Below are 12,065 nucleotides of genomic sequence, written 5' to 3' on the forward strand. Positions count from 1 at the left end.
GTAAGATGTGCTCACAGTAAGAGCACTGAGTGGTGCGTTTCAGCTGTGACAGCAGCAACATAAAAGATAAGCCACATTCTGGATGGCCATGTAGATTATTACAAACATGCTCCACTTCCACTGAGGGAAAAATGCAAAGCTAATGGTGACCGCATTGAAAAATACTGTTTTGCCACTGAGAACTTGCACTCTCAAATCATGTCATTGTGTTCTTTGTATCAGTTATAGTTTCCCTGTAAATAAATAGGAGGCATTACTTTCAGAGTAACATACATAGAATCACTCTCCCTGTTTCTTGTGGCACTGGAAGCAGAAGATAATCTGAGTACAATATGGAAATTTTCTAGTTGGCTGATTTACAGCACAAAAACACCTATTCATAAACTTCAACCCATTGCTGTATGAATTTATTGTTTTTCCTCTGTTTAGCAGTAAAGCCAGATAGCCTTCATTTAGACAGGTAAAAATGGGACCTACAGTAAAGGACTGACAAGATGCATGTTGCCACAAAAACAGCTTATGTACTGTCTTCCAGAGCCATCTAGGGAGAAATACATACAGCTTCTCAGAACTTGTATGAAGAACTTTAATTATTTTCAGAGGTGTTTCATTATTCAGATGGATAGAAATTACTGCATGTGCAAACAAATGACTGCCATCAGAACTGGCTGGAGGAGATCAAGCTGCTCTAAATTCCATTGCTGCTTGACTAAATAAACCTTGTACAACAGAAATGCTATGTGCAGAGTCTTAATACAAATATTTTCACGTGTTTGATTGACACCATTGATGTAAAACTGAAGAAAATCTTCTTAATCTTATAATACAACAAAGTGAATTTTGTTGTCATTATCCTCATTCAATTAGATGCGTGCGTACTGTCCAAGTAAAGAATTTAATCTCTCAAAATCATCTCAATAACAATAATAATAATAATAAATTAAGGAACAATTATTAGTATTGCTTTGAGAACTGACAGTAATTAATATCCGCCTAACTTCTGACACATCATTGCTAACCTGGATCTCCTCTGTCTCTCCTCCAAGTTAGGGATATGCACTGATAGCTCCTGACAACTCACTAGCCTTTGCACTTTCATTTATATTAGCTTTGGCAGATTTATATTTGATGCATAATTCAATATATAGTGTATACAATAGCAGGCATGACACCTCAGTTGAAGATGCATAAATATTTCCAGGGCAATATCTTGTTATCAGCTACTTACAACTTGCACTTATCAGCCTGTCACACAAACCCTTGGTCAAGGTCTCATGTTGACGAGTGGAGCAAAACGAATTTGCTGATCACACGTGTGAATGCATGCGCACAGTCTTTGTCTCTGCAGATCTGCATTAGGATTGCAACTGCATAGATCTCCTTTCCTCTTAGGCATTTCCCCACTGTTTCAGAGGAAGTCCTCAAAATATGTGTTATGTCTTAAGAAGCTAAGGCTGAGAAGAGCAGCTACGTTACCTGAGCACACTGCACAGCGCCTTGCAGACTGTCCACCACCCAAACACAACAGTACTGCTGCAGCTGCACCTCCAGTAGTTTTGTACACAAAACTTCTTCCTTGTCAGTTTTCCAGAATTTATGCTGCTGAGTACTTACAGCAACCCTGTTCATTACAAAGAAAGTGCCTGAAGCATGCCAACGCACAGGAAGACCATAATAAAACAAATAGCAATATTAATTAGCTGATTATTTTGAACATACTTACAGGAGTCTCCCTGCTGCAATGCACGTTACTGAATCAATATACACTTACATTAAGGCCAAAAAAAAAGGGAGAACATTACTTTTTAAGGATGATTTTTCAATTTTTTTTTATTTTTTTTTTTTTTCAATTCTACAAAACACGTATCAAACTTATAAAGAAGGAAGAAGCCAAACTGCTTTTGTAAATAACTAGCAAACCACAGATGTAGCTGTGTGGAAATCCAATTTATACAAATTGCTTTTTAAAGACAACCCTTTCACAGTGAAGAAGATTGCTTGTATACAGTTATGGCAGCGTGGACTACTTTATGCATCTCCACAGACAGCAATTGTTTATCTCATTACCAATTTTCAGTCGTTCTTTTGCATTTCCTCTCTATCTTGTCCCACTGATGGGACCCAACACCCACAGACTTCTTCACAGAATTCAGCATTTCTCTTTATGTAAAGGGTTTCTAATTTTTCAGCTTTTTTTTTTTTTTTTTTTTTTTTTTTAACCTAGTAAGTACACACATCATACTTGCTACTGCTCTAAGTTACCATCAGGTACTTCAGCACATCAAGATTTCCTGCTTCTGCATGGTAGTACAGCTTCTTATCAAGTCTAGCTTAAGGGTCATATAAAACTTATCCCATTCAATCCGTCAATAAAACCACGTGTTGGTTTTACATACATATATATTGCATGCATGCACACTCAATCACCACCAAAACAGTCCTAATGACCTAAATCTAGCACTGATCTAGTATTTGTTACACCACTCTGAAGCATGAATGCATGTGCCCATGCAGTTACTCCCTGATTCTGCCAGTGCCATGCAACCTGGCCAAGCAACCTGGCCATTTGCTAGGTCTATGCAACATGCACAGTGAGAAATTTTACCCCGTGTATGTCCTTAAAGAGACACTGCAGGCATGACTTAAGATGGTTGTTCATCTATTTTATTTTTTTGTGCTTTTTGCTGCTATTATTTTGGCAGCTTGTTTCCGGACAGAGAAGTGGCAAAAAGAGTATTGTAAGAATCAGGATGGTGGTTATATGCTGTATCTTCTTCCTCGTGATGACCTTATGAAAAACCTTGCTTCCTCCTGATGGAGCAGTCCTTCTTGTATTGGGAAACATTTTCTTTCTTTACCAGTAGCTGGTAGTTTTCATGAAAAACACAAGAAACTGAACTGAAAATGGAGGGAACATTCATTGCTCCCTTTGCTGGAGGCAAGGCAAAGAGAGGTGAGGCAAGAAAAGGGGAAAGGATGAATCAAAAAGTTTCAAAATGAATTTTGAGGGAGAAATAATGCATTTGATAGACTTGAAAAAGAAAACTGGACTGTCACTTCTTTTTACTCAGGCATTTTTGTTGTCACGGTCCCTCTCAGAGTAGAAAAGACACTAAGGTGCAGTAATGCTTTTTTAAAGCATTATTTATAAGGGAGAAACCCTTGTACAGTATCCCCTTCCAGCTCACTGAAGCCAGCTTATCTGGAAAAACAGCAGCAAACCCTCACACCAGCCCAGCATGCTGTCGTGTTCATGGCCAGGACAGGGCTCAGCCCTGCAGTCTGCCCGCCACCCTCCTGCTCTGATGGCCACATGTTTCCCCAGCAGCACCGCAGCCAAGATGCTGATGCTCTAATAAAGGGTGAGAGATTGAGGACAGCAGCTTCAGTGGCAGCAGAGGAAAAGACATGCTGTTGTTAACTGCTCTCACAGAGAGAGAAAAGTCCTCATTAAGAACTTATGCACCATATGCGTTCTTTTTATTCACTTCATGCTCCAAATATAAAACTGAGTAGAAAATTTCATCTGCAAGCACCTTATCTACTTTCCTGTACTTCAAGGTCATGATTCTGAAAAGGTTTCTATGATGGCAGAGAATATCAAGAGCTATTCTCCTGGTCAGCTCTTTCCAGACTTTTTCATCATACCCTGTAATATCAGCAAATGTGGGTACATTATGGCAAAGAGATTAGAGCAGGAACACCCACACAGCTTGATCTCCAGTAGGCACACAGTCTCTGATGTGTATAATAAGGACAATGGAAACAAACCACATCAAATGGAAAATGAGAAACACAGAAAGACCCCAGCACACCCCAGATATCAAACGATTATCACAGGCAATTATTGAGGTAGCACTCAAAGCAATAAGCAAAAAATGCCCTGTATTACTCAACAGTTGCAGAGGCTGTTATGTAGTAGAAATCTTCCCCTGAAGCCTCATGTCCCAGATCCTAAAGCTGAATTTACTATTTATGAGTAAAGAATTATGTGACAGAGCAGCACATATGAACCATCACTGCCTCTCACCCCACAAGTTACACGTGACCATCTTCAGAATTCCAACAAAATATGTTGATGAATACAGCAGGATTTTACTCCTCCTCAATTTGCCAGCAATAAATGCACTGCCTGAATTAATCATGTTCTTGTCAAGCAATGAAAAATCCAGTAGCTGTCACTGAGCAAGGCCCCTGGAGTGCAGGAAACCACATGCCACCTCATAGTGCTCAGGCCCCGAGAGCTATCTTTGGCATCTGGTTGATGAGATGACACATGCAGCACTGCCTGAAAACTGTGATGCCACAAGTCAAGTTTTGCTCCAACAAAACCTTTTTGGGATTCCATCTGGGGCTGTTACAGAGCCAGAGCAGCACAAGTCCCTGGGTTGGCTGAGACTGCTGACTGGGCACACTGAGTCCCCATATTGTTCACACATCTCAGTCCAAGATCAGATAGAATGTAATGTAACATGAAACGACATATAACATCACTCCTTCCATACTCCATCTTCTGTATCTGCTTGTACCTAATGTATGGCAAAAAGAAGTAAAAAGCAGCATAAAGTCGGAATAGTTAACTGTTTTTCCTAAACAACACTCTGTGAGAATGTTTTTCTCAAGAATGTGTACAGCTGACTAAAGAACTACAAGTAAAATGGAGTAATAATTCCATTTGCTAATGGTGATTGAACACATAGTTTTATAAAATATCCTATGGTCTGATCAAGAACAAAATACTGAAGCTGGACGTAGCTCTGGTTGGCTTCTGTAATTAAATTTTCCATTGAGCTAATTAGCTAGTAATGCAACTGACATTTCTTTAAAAGAAATCAAATTACATTTAACATTTGTTTATGATAATCACAATATACTTTCCTTTTCCAAGAAGCCAAAGTAATCATTGGCAAGGTTGGAAATACTTTATGCCCTCAGCACAACAATGTATACGAAGCCAGAAATCAAATGTCAAAGCTGAATTATTCTCTATAGCATGCATATTCAAATGATGGTTTCTCAAAGGAATTACTAATGTTTAATCCTTTCTAGCAATAGTGCTCCCTGATTTTCTCTTTAAAATGCAAGTAGACTTGTGATCCCACTGATACTTCCATAAGAAACTACATTGAACATTTCTGGCAGGTCTTCAGAAACACCATCACTCAGCCAGGAGATTGTAGCTGCTCAGTGCCTACGTAGGACAACGTAGTTCAGCTGAGTTGTACTTGCCTACAAAATCATTTAGTCACACTGCTATATAAATAAAACAGAACTCCCATAATTAAGAACATCAAGGGCTCAAGAGTCCACTCCATGATGGTTTTGCTGATCGCTTACAATCTTAGGAGTCATCTTACAAACACATCCTACAAGGAATACTGACTGCTGTTGACTGCTGTGATGAAAATCAATTTCAATTTTCTTGTACTGCTCTAGGGATTAATCATTGTACCAGGTTGTGTCTGTGAAAAAATAAAGAAAGAAAGAAATCAAAAACAGAGAAGCCACTAAGGAAAGCAACCTATTTAAACAGAAACATGGAACTTCATGCTGATTTGCTTTCTAGAAAGTAGAGAGACTTTAAAAACCATATTTGGGGAAAATACATTGCTTAAACTTTTATTTTGAAGAGTTTTACAACAGACTTGTTTCTTGGTGTCCAGGCAAATCAAAGTTTCTTTTCTCTTTCAACTAATTGGCTTGTGACAATAAAAAGAAGAAGGACAAGACCACCCATTAATTTTTAAGATCAAAACCACTAAAAGATGTTACAGTGACAGGGTGTTACCCTGCACTCCCTACTGATGAAGCTGTCTTGCTAGTGGTCATACAACCACTTGTGACTGCTGAGAAGTGCTGGGCATCAGGTACAACTGGAAGTAAGACAGGACAGACTCATGCTTGGAGTTTAAGTCTCTACTGAAAGAATTAAGACTTACAGAACATACAACTCCAGACTATGAAAGACTAAGAATTTTCATGGAGCTTATTCCCAACATACAATGGCAAATTCACATTATGGTAGCCCAGACACAAACTATTTGTGTCACTTTACTCTGAATTATTTCACAGGAAAGCAGCACTAGCTACATTCAGGAAAGACACTGAGGCTGTTTTATGTCACAGGGGCAGCTCTGATCTGATCTGCCACTTTTAATACATATTCTCTCCTGTATCCAAGCCCACTTTCTCTGTAACGGCTTGGAAGTGCTGGGAAAGTACATTTATGTTTTATTTATTTATTTATTTTTCTTCCCAAAAAGGACTAGGATTATCTATTCCCTAGAGACTCTAAAGACGCTCCACTGTTATTCAGACCATTAAACCAGTGATGCTTCTTCCTAATATGTTCAGAGTGCCTCTATTACTAAAAGGTCTGAACTCAGCCTAGTGTATGTTCCTCTTCATCGAAGACACTCCTGGAATGCAGTTATGCAGTATGTTTGTCTAAATATGATCTAGGGAAATAGAACTGCCAAATGAACTTGACTTTAAAGGTGTATGACAACTGGAAGATGTCATAAAACCATTCTCTGCCCATCTAAAACATTCTTTTAATAAATTCTTTTATTCATATCAGTAAGTCTGAGGGTTCTAATGGTGTTTCAGAGTGTTGCTCAAAATACAAAATATAATGAGTTTTTTTTCCTGTTGTACTCCAGTGTGAATTATGCTGATGCTGCAGAAATATGCAATGGAATCTGTCCAGAAAGGCAACAGCATCAGAGATAAAGTCCCAAGATTTGCATCACTCTACCAAGCAGAATGCCTACACCGAACAGAAATGGGAAGACTGGAACCTGCAGGGATATTAAAATGTTTTTAAGAGTGCTGAGCTGCAAAGATTGACTCAGTACACAGCTGCCAGTTCTGACATAATAACTGAGTACAGCTTTGGCTTACCTCAGACACATCTCCCACTGAGATAAATGATGCTAAATGATGCTAGCAATGCCAAGGAGTACTGCCAACAAAAACTAGAACCCGCAAGCCAAAGACAGTACCTGTCACACAATTCCAAGCTGTTCACTGCTGCTTTTGGTAAGAACCTTCTGTGTCCCACCCCTCCAAATCCATCTTGTTTACCTTTGATAATTTACCACATTGTGACAGCTGACTGAATTACGAATCATAGAATTACAGAATGGCTTAGGTTGGAAGGGACCTTAAAGATGACCTAATTCTAGCCCCTCCATTGGACAGGAAAAAGAATGTTTTTTTTATCACTTTTCCTTATAACACATATTCTGCCAGCATAAAAACACTCTCTCAATAGCTCAGTTATAACACATTTTTAGGGAGTTGCAGTTATAAAGAAAGGTCAGAGCCATAACTAAATTGCTGCAGCAGACTGGTCCTGCTCAAGTTAATACTCAGTTAAACACTATTTTCTTTAAACTGTGAATTTGGATAGTAGACTTTTTGAAGGATCTCACTAAATTAAATAATAATCATCATCATTAGCATTAGTGGCATCTGTGTACTTGGTTTTTGCACTGGCATTAAGTGCTGAGGGCACTACCAAAGCCCAAGGTAGGTATTCTCCATCTCATATAGAGAATGTGTGTATTTAAAACGGCACACGGGAGCCTTATAAATGCAATAAAAGTGACATATGAAGTAACCTATAATTACCATGAGCTTATGGTCAGTGTAGGCATGAGAAGGATTACTTACCAGTCCTCAATAAATGCAAACTGAGTAATATGCTCATCAGTTGATTACAGCTAATTAGGTAGTCCACTAAACTGTATTGCTGCTGCTGAGTGAGCACAATTTGTGAAGCAGAAGTTACCCTGCGATCCCATTACTTCCTTTCCAAACCCCATCTCAAATGAATGTCTGCAAATAACACCTAAACTAAGCACTTCTCATTCCTGACGCTGAGACTTCATCAAATTCTTTTACCAGACTAAACAGCCACTGTAGATATGGAAGATGCTGGCACGCGTAGACATGCATCCTTTTCATGGAGTAATTTATTCAAATACATTAGAAAGATTCACTCTGCTGTCTCATATTCAGGTTTTAGAAATCATCCTAATTGGAGTACTGGTAATATGTAACTGGACATTAATTCATTTCAGACCTAACTTCTGTCTACCAGATCTACCACAGGGGCTTAAAGGTGCTTTGGTTCAGATGCTTTTGCTCCTCTCATCTTCTTTACCCTTGAACAACATACTTCCAAAAATTGAACATCTTAATTAAATTGCAGTTGAACAGTCAGGGTTTCTAAGACGTGTAACACTCCAGTAATGAAACCAAGAACCCTTACCCAGTAAAGAAAGAGTAGCAAAGCCAAACCCAAGGATTAACACTATTCTGTTTCAAATAAAACCAAAGGAAAAAAGAATAATTCTAAGCTGATTATTTTAAATTAGTTAACCCATGAAATATTATTGGTATTTGGAGGCTTTCATTCTGACTAGAAAGAAAGCAAGATCTGATTATTTATTTATTTATTTATTTATTTATTTATTTTTCAGATACGCTTTTTGATAATTGTTGAATACAATTTAATCATTAATAATAAAAAAGTTTCAGCGTAAAATACGAACAAGGCTAAAAATACAGGTCTGAAAGTCAGTCATTACCTCACAGTGTAATCACAAAGATGGATATTCTATATAATCAGTTTGAATATTAGCAAGCCACATATTTAAAATCCTACTTCTTCTCTACTGCCAATTATATATATATATTCTTCTTAATTACTGCTCATAGCAAATATACATATATATATAAATATATTAAATATATTTATATTATATAAATACGAGATATATATGAATATAAATATATATATTTATATATATATATTTGCTATGAGCAGTAATTAAGAAGAAAAAGAATGACTTCTGTGATTAGAAATGGCAAATTTTTCATCTAGGATAAAGAAAAGTTGTAACTACTGGGAGAAGTGTATACCTCACTTATAAGGTACAGATCAACAGAATCAAGGAAGGGCTCTTGTCTGATGTCTGATACAAAAGCATTGAAGCAGCCTATGGATGAATGAGAAAGTGATTGTAAATTCTCCTTATTTAAATTAATATATAGTTTTTAAAGTACTTTACCTGTTACCTTACATTATGAATAAATAAAATCAATATTTAGAAGTGTACGGTTAAAACCTCATTCATACACTAGAGGATATTCAGTCCTCTAGTCCATGAAATGATATTTTACCACAACTTCGAGCTGAAGACAGTGGGAATTCTGAGGTAATAAAAAAACAAAAGCAACAGCATTAAGACTAGAACAGAAATAAAGAACTTGTGGTTCAAAATGTGAGTTTAACCTTCTGGGTTAGCCCACAGGAGGATAAGCAAAGATAAATAATGCATACCTTCTAAAGAGAACTGCACTCTTCCAGATATGTTGGTCTGCACATTACCCTCTTCTGAGTCAATGATCAGAGAATAGAGAACTCACAGGGAAATAAATAGCATAAACTGGGACTGCGTGCCTTTGCTCAGGTTATGTATTTTCTTTGCAACTGCCTGTTATAACAAAAACTCTGCAGTGGCAGAGAAGCTGGTCTGGGCTCTTTATTGCTGTAGGTCAGCCTGCAACTCCACAAGTATAGATCTATAAAGACAGATTCATGGAGGAGAGCAAGATTAGTAGTTATTATTCCATCAGACTAGGACTCAGCACAACTGAGTCTAACGGGATTGAGAAAATTGCAGCAAGAGAGAAAGAAACCTCATTTCATTGCCTGGAGTAGCCATGAAAACAATGAAACCAAACGCTTTCTGACAGAATGTTCTTCTGCATTTCCTTTCAGTTTTACTTTCACCTAAAGAAGAAATATCACTGGGACCAGTCAAGCTATTACACCCAGGATTCTGTATTCTACACACCTACTGCATCTACTTTCAATTTCTCAAAATCCTCCTAGGAGATAACGTTGACAGTAAGACCAAGTTGTCCTTGATACCCTGGTGAAATTACCATGCAGGCTAAAAAATACTCCCACCATAAATGGCCCAAAATTTGTTAAAAGTCTCCTTTATCTATGACAACTATGTGGGACTTTCTAGAGTGTAAGGTGTCTTTTTAAAACCTATGAGTTACTTAGGCTGGACACGAGTACAGATTAGCAAATAGATTGACTAAAAATGTGACATAAAACTGTTCATTATTAAAGATAAAACACAGAACGTCTAAGCCAGAGTACCAGTAAATCTGTGATTTTATTTATCACTGTTTCAAGAGTGCACTGCACGCTCCTAAGAAGCATGGTAGATATCAATATTTTAACAAGATACACATTATATTTAAAAAAAGAATAAAAGATAAAAAAGCCTTAATGAAAGCAGAAATCATTACAAAAACTACCACTTGGTCTAACAGTCTTTTTTTTCCCCCTGAAATAAGATAACAGTTAAAAAATGATCACCTTTTTCAAGGATCACCCATACTTCCATGGGTTGACATGAAATTGATGGAATGCTGAAATACAGTGTCTGTTGAAATTTGGCACAAAAATATTCCACATTTCTAGTCAGAGCAACTAAATGATGTTCTAACATTTCTGGGACTGAACTGTGCAATTGTTTCTCGTATTTACTTGTATTTGAAGTACTCAGCAAGGCAAAGCGTTCTTACTCTGACAGCGGTATCCCTCATCTTGTAAATCAAATTAAGCTGGCAGTAAAGAGGAGTATGCTGTCCAGTTAAATGTTCTTTCTGGAAGAAAGGAAGGAAGTTTAGCAGGAAATAGAGGGGAAAAAAAAAACAAATAACTAACACAATGTCATAAAGAGAGCAGAAGATCTGAATACAGAGGATTGGCTCCAGCATTTTGGATGTGTTTTTTTTCTACCTAATAAAGAGTTCTGGGATCTGGCCCTTAGCAGTCTCAGTTACACACATGTACATTCATACATATGAAAGGCTGAAACATCAGATGAGGGCAGACCCTACCTTCTACTGCATCAACCCCTATGTTCTCTGTTAAGAAGTTACTGCACCAACAAATAATCATGACATTGGTTGCTATGGACCTCCTTAGAGGATTTAATCCACTCCCCATAATATAGTGATAAGGGACTGGACAGAATTAACAGCGAGAACACCTGAGATGCAGGTCATTACACAACATGAATCAGCCTGAATAAGGCTCATTAGAAAGCTCTGCCACCTCAAGTGCTTGAGACATTCCTATCAGACCGAGAAGCGTGTGCGTGTTTTGGAGTCTGGCAGCACCCTGCAAAGAACAATTAACACTAGAGTAAGCTGAGCTAAGAAGTTTTTGCAGTGCTCAATTCAACAGCAGGAAAAATCTAATCGAGCCCCATGTCTGCAGCAGTTACACAGCCCTGATATTGTAAATGATAATGACATAAAGGACAGGATCACGCCGCAGACAGTAGAACCAGCTCCTCCTCAGACATGCATCTGTTAATAAATCACTCATGGCTGACTGTCTTGGTCACAGTGCAACATTAATAGACACTGTGTAAGGCAGTCAACCCAATCATTAGATAAAAGGATGGAAAAAGGAATGCCTCACACTTCCGCGCGTGAAAGGAAGCTTTGTTTTTAATGTAAATCATAGGTATTTTCTATACTTATCAATTTCCAAAAAATCATTAAGGAAAATAGCTTTTAGGAATGATGAGGTAACTCTCCTATTAAGGAAAGTCCTATTAAGGAAAGCAGATGTATAGCTAAGGGGTATCATGCTATGAAGAAATGTAGTTCATGCATACAGAACATGTCTGAATACAAACAGCTCATGGGTGAAACAAGGCTGGTAGTAGCACATCAACAGTTTTCCATTGTGAAATAACAACGTGAATGAGAGATGCTGTGGCTGAAAGTCAATCTTGAAATTGTTTTGTCTTTTCAGCTCTGCAGATAATTCCTGGAACAACAATAATAAGCACATCTATGAGTTCTTTATACCCTTCTATGTGCAATTTCCAGTAGCCTGACTGGTAAGAAAAATTATACCTTTAAGGAGAGTTGGAGGTCTTTGCTTTAGTAACAGGAATACTAAGTTATTATAGAAGGTCAGAATTATACTCCCATCCTGGGGACAAGTGATTTCA

The 12,065-nt window shown here is 37.8% G+C and overlaps 1 protein-coding gene across 1 annotated transcript in view; it reads right to left on the reverse strand.

Moving 5' to 3' along the window:
• LINGO2 (leucine rich repeat and Ig domain containing 2) overlaps positions 1-12,065 on the reverse strand; it is a 462,402-nt gene that overhangs the window by 363,393 nt on the left and 86,944 nt on the right. The window lies entirely within an intron of this gene.

The sequence above is a fragment of the Coturnix japonica genome, chromosome Z (assembly GCF_001577835.2).
Source record: "Coturnix japonica isolate 7356 chromosome Z, Coturnix japonica 2.1, whole genome shotgun sequence".
NCBI lineage: Eukaryota > Metazoa > Chordata > Aves > Galliformes > Phasianidae > Coturnix > Coturnix japonica.